The 9,738-nt window shown below is 37.1% G+C and overlaps 1 pseudogene; it reads left to right on the top strand.

Annotated features, from left to right (window-relative positions):
* Positions 827-1,413, top strand: LOC102184808 (annotated as a pseudogene).

The raw sequence follows: 9,738 nt of genomic DNA, 5'->3' as shown, positions 1-9,738 counted from the left end.
AAAGTTATCTACAGATTTAATATAATCCCTTTCAGAATTCAAATGTCATTTTTCACAAAAATAGAAAAAAAAAGAGTCTTAAAATGTTTAGGAAACCACAAAGGACCTTGAATAGCCAAAGCACTCTTGAGGAACAACATAGCTTGAAACATCCCACTTACTCATTTCAAATTATAATTCAAAACTATAGTAATCAAAGAGGTGTGGTATTAACATAAAAAAGCTCAGAAATAAACATATGCATATATGCTCAATACACTTTTGACAAAGGAGCCAAGAACATACAATGAGAAAAGGACAGTCTCTTCAATAGTGTTGGGAAAACTGAATAGCCATGCAAAAGAATGAAACTTGATCCTTATACCATACACAAAATTCAAGTCAAAAATGGATTAAAGATTTGAACATAAAATTTAAACTCCTACAAATGTGACACTCCTAGAAGAAAACAGGGGGTAAGCTCCCTGACACTCATTTCACAATGTTTGTTTTTGACATCAAAAGCAAAGCAACAGTGATGGCCAGTCCTGGTGTCTGAGTGATTCCCTGGGCCCAGCAAAGGGACCAAGTTTCCACAGCCTTGAAGACAAGGGATAACACCCTAAAATATGGACTGATTTTCCACTCTACATTCATTGGCCGAGCAGCTGCCAAGAACAAAGGTCACATCTCCTGATACCTGGCAAACAAATGCAGTATTGCCTCACGAATCAATTGCTTCTCTGAAGTGCCCACCAGTGTTTTTTGGGAGAAGCTTCGAGAACAAGTTGAGGAGTGGCTGTCCTTCTATGAGATTGGAGAGATTCCCTGGAAGAATCTGGATGTCATGAAGGAGGCAATGGTTCAGGCAGAAGAAGCGGCTGCTGAGATTACTAGAAAGCTTGAAAAACAGAAGAAATGCTTGAAGAAGGAAAAGAAAAAGCTGGCTGTAATTGCCCTGGCTTCTTCAGAAAATAGCAGTGCCCCGGAGGAGTGTGAGGAGACAAGTAAAAGACCCAAAAAGAAGAAAAAGCAAAAGCCCCAGGAGGCTCTTCAGGAGAATGGAATGGAAGACCCATCTGTCTCTTTCCAAACCCAAGAAAAAGAAATCTTTTCCCAAGGAAGAGCTAATTAGTAGTGATTTTGAAGAGACAGCTGGTACTGGAAGTCTTCCCAAGAGGAAGAAATCTTTTCCCAAAGAGGAACCAGTTACTGACCCTGATGAGTCAGAAAACAAGAGGGTCCCCAAGAAAAAGCGGAAATTGTCTTCCAAGGAGGAGCCATTCAGCAGTGGACCTTAAGAGGCTGCTGCCAGCAAGAGCAGCAGCTCCAAGATAAAGAAAAAGCTCCGAAAGCTATCCCAGGAAAGTTAGAATGGACATCTTCCTAGTGGGGCATAAGTTAACAGAGGCATTCCCCATCCCATCCCCTAAAGCCCAATTAAAAAAAAAAAAAAAGGCAGCAAAGCAACAAAAGCAAAATGAAACCAAAAATAAATGAAGCAATATCAAATTAAAAAACTTCTACACATCAAAGGAAACAAACAACAAAATGAAAAGTCAACTCAGGAAATGGGAGAAGGTATTTGTATAGATATGGAATTAATTTTTAAAAATACACAAGGATCTCACACAGCTCAATAACAAACAAACAAACAAAAAAACCCAAAACTACAAATGTTAAAAAATGAGCAGGGGTCTTGAATAAACATTTTCTACAGAAGACACAAGTGGCCATTGGGAACATGAAAAGTGCTCAGCATCTCTAATTGTCAGGAAATAGAAAATCAAAACTGCAACCTCACACCTATTAGGATGTCTATTATCTAAATCAAGATATAACAATGTTGGAGAGGATGTGGTAAAAAGGAAACCCTTGTGCACTGTTGGTGGAAATATAAACTTAAATAGTCACTGTGAAAAACAATATGGAGGTTCCTCAAGAAACTGAAAGTAAAACTACTGTATGAACCAGCAAACTTACTTCTGGATTTATATTCAAAGGAAACAAAGCTATTATCTGAAAGACAGATCTGTACTCCCATGCTGATTGCCACATTAGACGATAGGCGAGGTGTAGGTACAACCCAAGTGTATAGCAACAAATAAATGGATAAAGAAAATGCCAATATTATGTAATTATAATATGTAACTGAATATTATTTAGTCTTAAAAAAGGGAAGTTCTGTCATTTACAAATTGGATGAATGAGAAGGAAATATTAACTGAAATAAGCCAGACAGAAAGGCCGATACTACATAACTTACAACTGGAATCTGAAAAATAAATGTCAAACTCATAGAAATAAAGTAGAAAAGTGGTTATTAGGAGCTGGGGGTGGGGGAAATAGAGAGAGGTGGGTAAAAGGGTACAGACTTTCAGCTTTAAGGTAAAAAGGTATGAAGATCTAATGTATAACATGATGACTACAGCTAATTTCCTAAGAGTAGAATGGAAATATTCTCATAAAAAAAAGTAAATATATAAGGTAATAGATGTATCCATTAACCTGATGGTGGGAATCCTTTCACAATATATACCTATATCAAATCATCATGTTGTATACTTTCAACATTTTATAATTTTATTTGTCAATTATAAAGCCAGAGGAAAAGAAGCTTAATTTGAAGAAGGTAGATAACTGTATTTTATTATCCAAGGAAAAAATGATGAGGACCAGAATTAAGGACTTTTTGAGTTGATGAGTGCAGTAAAGTAATCTTTAAGTGATGTGACTGATAAAACATGATTTGTTATTGGATGTGTAGCTTTCTGCTTTGGGTGGACTGTGGTACCCTTCACTTGAATGTAAACTGAAGAGAAAGAAAACTTGAATAATATGTGTGGTTTGGGATGTGTTCTGCTTGAGATGTCTGTATAAGGATGGACTTGTGTGTACCTCCATCAGCTCATGTTTATTCATCTTACAGCAATGCCTACTTTTTATTGCAACTAATAATTGCAATTATTTTTTCATTAATTAGTCTTTTCACTAAACTGAATTCTTTGAAGAACTTAACTCCTTGTTTTCCAAGTGTATAGTATACTTCCTCACATTCAGTAGGCATTCAGTAAATATTTCTTTTTTTTTTTTTCTTTTTTTTTTCAGTAAATATTTCTTTAAAGGACTGAATGAATGCCATTCTTTGAACGAATGATATAGCATGCAGAAGTGAAATTATGAAGTTTAAGAGAGAGGCTGGGGCTAGAAAGAGTTTATTGTTCTTGTCTATTGTTCTAAATCATCTATAGATAATTGATTCTTTAGAGGCAATTATGAAAGTTCAGGAAATTTTTCATGGAAAAGGAAATATTTGAATTGGAGGATTAAAGAGAAAAAAACAATTGGTGAAACTTGGATTGAAACTGTTAATTGGAACAGTCAGCCAAAAAGGACAATCATAAGTTTATAGCCACTTCAAACTCCATATTTTAATTTAAAAATAGAGCTTTTGAAGTAGGGCCAAGGCTTTTTATTCTGAATCTTTCTTTTTCTCACCTAAACTATGCTTATAAAGACAGTGTTTATCATTTCCAAATTTGATTTTTTTTAAGTAAGGAAATTTAAATATCCTGAAGCAATCTGACTGGAAAATTAACAATTCTCTATACTCTCCCACAAGTTTCATCACAGTTCGTGTCCTTACCCATTTTGATATATTGGGGTTTTTGTGTTGTTGTTTTTCTCATGTCTACTTTATTTCTCAAAGCATATATCATTGATACACACACACATGATCATCAGTTTTTGAAGTATTATTTAATAAAATTATGTAATTACTAAGACAAATGCCACTAATTTAAATTGATTACAAGCACAACTGAAGCTTTAGGAAACATACAGCCCAATTCACAGGAACAGAAATGGGCAAGTGGGTTAGAAACTTGCTGACTTGTCTGCTAGCAGTAAGATCCATTTGTATTAACAAAATGAAAAATGTGGATAATTCAGGTCACTTAAGCAGATATTGTTTAAAAGATCTTCTACAATATTGTTAAGGTGTTATTTAATTGACCTGAGATGATTGGAATTGACATTAAAACATGCTTTTGGCAGAGAGGAAAGGAAATCAGTAGCTACAGAAAGATGACAGAAGGGAAAAAAAATTAATGAGCCATTCAATGGGCTCTTCTTAATGCAGAGCAGAACATACAAATAATATGATCTGTTAGCTTTTTATTCTGTTTATGGACAAAAATTCCAAAAATTCAAAATAATGTTTTAAAAATTAAAACTCTTCTTCCTCCTCCCCATATCCCATTTCCCAGAGCTCACTAATTTTTTTTTAATTTTAATTTTTACTTTATTTTGCTTTACAATACTGTATTGGTTTTGCCATACATTGACATGAATCCTCCACAGGTGTACATGAGTTCCCAAACATGAACCCCCCTCCCACCTCCCACCCCATATCATGGGATCTAATTAAAATTAAAAGCTTCTGCACAACAAAGGAAAATATAAGCAAGGTGAAAAGCCAGCCTTCTGAATGGGAGAAAATAATAGCAAATGAAGCAACTGACAAACAACTAATTTTTTAAAATCTTTTTGGAAATGCTTTCTTGCATAAGCCTATATGTATGTGTATCTATGTCTCTTTATATCTCTGTATATCTCTTTTTCAATCAAAGTTTTATATGAGCAGTCTCTATGAAGATAGATAAATTGTTATTGATACATGATAGTGAACACTTCTGTGTTCCATGGACAGTTCTGGTTTATGTGTGGCATCCTTGCATTATTGCAAACAGCTCTTTCATGAATTCTTAGAATTGTCCCAGTTCAGATGATAAGTTGTATGGTCACCCACCTACAAATAAACATTTAGTTTATTTCCATTTTTATTCCCCACATTATTGAAATAGAAATATTTGTACAGAAATCTTTCACACTTGGGCTATTTCTGAGTGTAAAGAATTAGAACTGCTGATTCAGAGTCTGTGTCCTTTTAATTTTGATAAATATTACCAAATGATCCTTTGAGTAGTTTCTACCAGTGTATACTTCTTCTAAGAGCAAACTCTTTAGTTCTTCTTCACTTTCAGCCATAAGGATGGTGTCATCTGCATAATTGAGGTTATTAATATTTCTCCTGGCAATCTTGATTCCAGCTTGTGCTTCATCCAGCCTGGCATTTCTCATGATGTACTCTGCATATAAGTTAAATAAGCAGGGTGACAATATACAGCCTTGACCTACTCCTTTTCCAGTTTGGAACCAGTCTGTTGTTCCATGTCCAGTTCTAACTGTTGTTTCCTGACCTGTATATAGATTTCTCAAAGAGGTAGGTCAGGTGGTCTGGCATTCCCATCTCTTGAAGAATTTTCCACAGTTTGTTGCGATCCACACAGTCAAAGGCTTTGGCATAGTCAATGAAGCAGAAATAGATGTTTTTCTGGAACTGTCTTGCTTTATCAATGATCCAACAGATGTTGAAATTTGATCTCTGGTTCCTCTGCTTTTTCTAAATCCAGTTTGAACCTCTGGAAGTTCATGGTTCCTTATGGCAGAAAGCAAAGAAGAACTAAAGAGCCTCTTGCTGAAAGTGAAAGAAGAGAGTGAAAATGTTGGCTTAAAACTCACATTCAGAAAACTAAGATCATGGCATCTGATCCCATTACATCATGGCAAATAGATGGGGAAACAATGGAAACAGTGAGAGACTTTATTTTTGGGGCTCCAAAATCACTGCAGATGGTGACTGCAGCCATGAGATTAAAAGATACTTGCTCCTTGGAAGAAAAGCTATGACCAAACTAGACAGCATATTAAAAAGCAGAGATATCACTTTGCCAAGAAAGGTCTGTCTAGTCAAAACTATGGTTTTTCCAGTAGTCATGCATGGATGTGAGAGTTGTACTATAAAGAAAGCTGAGTGCCGAGGAATTGATGTTTTTGAACTGTGGTGTTAGAGAAGGGACTCTTGAGAGTCCCCTGGACTGCAAGGAGACCCAACCAGTCCAATCTATAGGAAATAAGTCCTGAATATTCATTGAAAGGGCTGATATTGAAGCTGAAACTCTAGTACTTTGGCCACCTGATGCAAAGAACTGACTTATTGGAAAAGACCCTGATGCTGGGAAAGATTGAAGGTGGGAGGAGAAGGGGACAACAGAGGATGAGATTTTTGGATGGCATCACCAACTCAATGGACATGAGTTTGAGTAAATTCTGGGAGTTGGTGATGGACAAGGAAGCCTTGTGTGCTGCAGTCCATGGGGTCACAAGGAGTTGGACATGACTGAGTGACTGAACTGAACTGAAGAGCAAACTTATAAATCCCAGAAAAATCTGAATTAAATAAGTTTATTGTCATTCCCTTCCTGACTTGGCCTTTGCTATTTCTCTAATCTCATAAATACTGTTATTCCATTATCCATTTTACTATAACCACACTATTGTCATAGGCCAAAAATACTACTACCTCAGGATATTTGTACTTGCTGTCTTAATTGCCTGGGATATTCTGCCATATAGTCTTACATAACTTTATCCCTTATTTCATTAGGCTTCTGTTTCACAGAGGTATGCCCTGACCATCTTATGAGAACATACTGCTCTGTTAATTACTATCTATCCTTCGACTTAGATTAGTTTCTTTTTATCAATATCTGACATGTTGTTATGTGTTTGTTTTCCTTCTCTCTTCTAAAGTGTTAACTTTTAGAGTAAGAGACATCACCTAGTTTGGTTCCTGCTCACACTGCCTAGAAATATGCCTGGCATATGAAGGCAACTTAGTAAATATGTGTTATCAAAAGAATGAATTGAAAGGATAAGAGAGTGCTTGTTTCACACACCAGGTGTCATCAAGCGTTATCTTCTCCTGCCAATTTAATAACAATAGCATCTTATAATTTTAACTTTCTTATCTTTAATTATGAATAGATTATACAATTTAGTATATTATTAGCAAATTTTAATTTAATTTGTTCAGTGAATATTCCCTACATGTCTGTTGTTAGCCAGTCCATTTGAGTTAGTGATCAAAATTTTAAATGGGACCAATAAGCTTGGTTGTGTGTTTTCTCCATCATGTTAATTGTCTGGGTATGGGAATGCGGTAGATACTGTTGGATATAACCTGGTAAACAAATGCAAGTACAATGGTGTAAGTGAACCCAGTGTGGTGACCGTGATGATGAACATATTTTCTAGGTAAAGGCACAAGTGAGAAATTTGGAGGTGAGGAGCTGCAACACAGAAAAGTTGTAACATCAATTGATTCTAAGTTTCAATAGAGTCAAATAATTGTTCTAATTTTTTCAAAGGTTCTGCTGAGAAATCAAATAAAGCCATCATGATACTTCTATTAAAAATTGCCAGTATAAAGATTCAACTTTACTGATGGGTGGTGTGATTTTGAAGTTCAAACAGTCTAAAGATTAATCTGGAACTACTGAATAAAATATTCATAACCTCTATGAATAGATCTAGTAGCTAGCTCTATTTTAGAGTAAAATGTTCATCATAAGTTGTGGTGGCAGGTAGTTGGGGACAATCTGAGAGAGTGGATAGGTAAATTCAAAAGTGAAATATGGTGGATGCATAGCAAGGTGTATTTTATGTGCTAGTTAATAGCAATAGTTTACAAGTATTGTGCTGTTATATAACTCATCCTTCAACTTGACATTCATTCTACAGTTTTTTCTGTAATACCGCAGCTAGGATGCTACAAACTGCTCTTCCTTGAAAGATGTCTTTCTATCTTAGATTCTGACAAAAGGAGACACTAGAAGAAATTATTAGGCTTTCCAAGTGGCTCAGTGGGTAAAGGATCTTCCTGCAACGTGGGAGACTCAGGAGATGAGGGTCCGATCCCTGAGTCAGGGAGATTCCCTGGAGAAGGGCATGGCAATCCACTCCAATATTCTTGCCTGGAGAGTTCCATGGACAGAGGAGCCTGGAGGGCTACAGTACATAGGGTCCCACAGAATCAAACATGACAGAAGTGACTGAGGATGAGCAGGAGAAGAAGTGATTAGGCAGGGATAAAAGGAAGACAGAAAGTATTCCCTGATCCTGGTTTCTTGATCTTCCTGTATGTGTCATAGTTACTGCAACAAGCCTTCTTGGGTCAGCCTCCAGCTTCTTACGGCATCCTCAGTACCTGAGCCCTCCTAGAGATTTTAGCAGTGGCTGGGTGGGCTCCCCAGTCTTCCCTGTGGCTTAAATGGTAAAGAAACAGACTGCAATGCAGAAGACTCGGGATTGATCCCTGGATCAGGAAAATGTTCTGGAGAAGGGAGTGGCAATCCACTCCCATATTCTTGCCTGGAGAATCCCATGGACAAAGGAGCCTGGCGTGCTACAGTCCGCGGGATCGCAGAGGCAGACGCTACCTAGCGACCAGCACTACTACTACTAGGTGGCGCCCCTACCGGAGAAGTCTGAGCACCAGCTTCATGAAATCTTTTCCTCTAAGCTCCTTGTTTTCTTTCCCCTTTTATTGCTCTAGCCCTAAGATTCATCTTCTTACATATGAGTTACCTTTTAGATGGATGGGTGTTATACATGGATAACCTCTCTTTTGTCTCTCTGTGTGTTTTGGTCCTCCAGAAGTGTTGAAGCTCTCTTCCTATATCCCTGCTACATGAAATGACTCCTATAGTATTTAGTGAAATAAACGTATACTCAAAACAGTGTTTACTCTGAATTTGACTACTGTGGATACCTCATATAAGTGGAATCATACAATAGCAATGTGAACATACTCAGTGCCACTGAATTGTATGCTTAAAAGGGGTTAAAGTGGTAAGTTTTATGTTGTGTATATTTTCACACACGCTCAGTTGTTTCCTACTCTTTGCAACTCCATGGACTGTAGTCTGCCAGATTCCTCTGTCTCTGGGGTTTTCCCAGCAAAAATACTGAGATGAGTTGCCATTTCCTCCTCCAAGGGACCTTCCTGACCCTGGATCAGGAACCCACATCCTCTGTATCTCCAGCATTGGCAGGCAGATTCTTTTTCCACTGGGCCACTAGGGAAGCTTTCTCTCTCTCTCTCTATGTGTGTGTATATATATATATACACACATTTTTTTAACCACAATATTAAAAAACAATGCTGAGTGGGGAAAAACTGAAATCTAAAAATAATATATTTCTCTAAGTTAGAAATATAAATAACTATGAAAAATAACTACATAACTCCTTAAGTCTTCACATTAGGGCAGTTTCTAAGCCATAGCACTCCTGACATTTGGGCCAGATGATTTGTTGTTGTGAAGGGCTAGGGGGATTTCCTGTGCTTTACTGGAGGTTTAGCAGCAGGCCAACCTCTACCTGCTCAGTATGCCAGTAGCACCTCCACCCAGTGCGACAACCAAAAAATGTTTCCAAACATTGTTGAATGTCTTCTGGTGGTTAAAGTTGCCCCCTTTCACCAATGATTTGAAAGTACTGCATTAGGGAATGACAAAAAAAATTGTCTAATAGGTGAGTTTGGGGAAAATGTGGTTGCTTCTACCTTTTTTTCTTTGGGATCTGTTTGCTTTCAGACAGTATGTGCATTGGACCATTCTTAAAGTCATGGTAAATTAAACGTAGCAAATCTTTTCTTCAAAGTCTCTGGATTCTGTGCTAGCTAAGGGTCAATATTAGGTAGTTTATCATTTGTATATACTTGAGCAATACTCCCCAACTCTCTCAGATGCTTTTATTTCAATATGTCTGACTCTTCTGCCTCTCGGTATTATTTGCTAGCTCCTTCAAGCCTCAGCTGGTTCCCTGGCCTGGGCAACATGAGCTATGAACCAG

Source organism: Capra hircus, chromosome 8 (assembly GCF_001704415.2).
Source record: "Capra hircus breed San Clemente chromosome 8, ASM170441v1, whole genome shotgun sequence".
In the NCBI taxonomy this organism is placed as follows: domain Eukaryota; kingdom Metazoa; phylum Chordata; class Mammalia; order Artiodactyla; family Bovidae; genus Capra; species Capra hircus.
The sequence above is the reverse complement of the archived record's forward strand: the minus strand, read 5'-3'. Positions and strand labels throughout refer to the sequence as shown.